Raw genomic sequence first — 237 nt, 5'->3', positions numbered from 1 at the left:
TGAATCGTTTTCAAGTAAGTTTACAGCCTGAAATAAAGCTTTTCAGTCCGCGACAGAATAGGGTGAAATACCCTGCTGAGTCATAGTGATCCGCTTTTTCATGACATTAAGATTCAGAGTTTATATGCCCCACCCACCCCACCCCAAAAAAAAGTAGGGAAAAAAGAAGGCAAAAAAGGTCAATGAATAGTGATGTTTATCAATGCAATATGTTTTAGATTATCGTGAATACGTGAG

This window comes from Penaeus monodon, chromosome 23, assembly GCF_015228065.2.
Source record: "Penaeus monodon isolate SGIC_2016 chromosome 23, NSTDA_Pmon_1, whole genome shotgun sequence".
NCBI classification, from domain to species: domain Eukaryota; kingdom Metazoa; phylum Arthropoda; class Malacostraca; order Decapoda; family Penaeidae; genus Penaeus; species Penaeus monodon.
Note: the sequence above shows the minus strand (reverse complement) of the source record.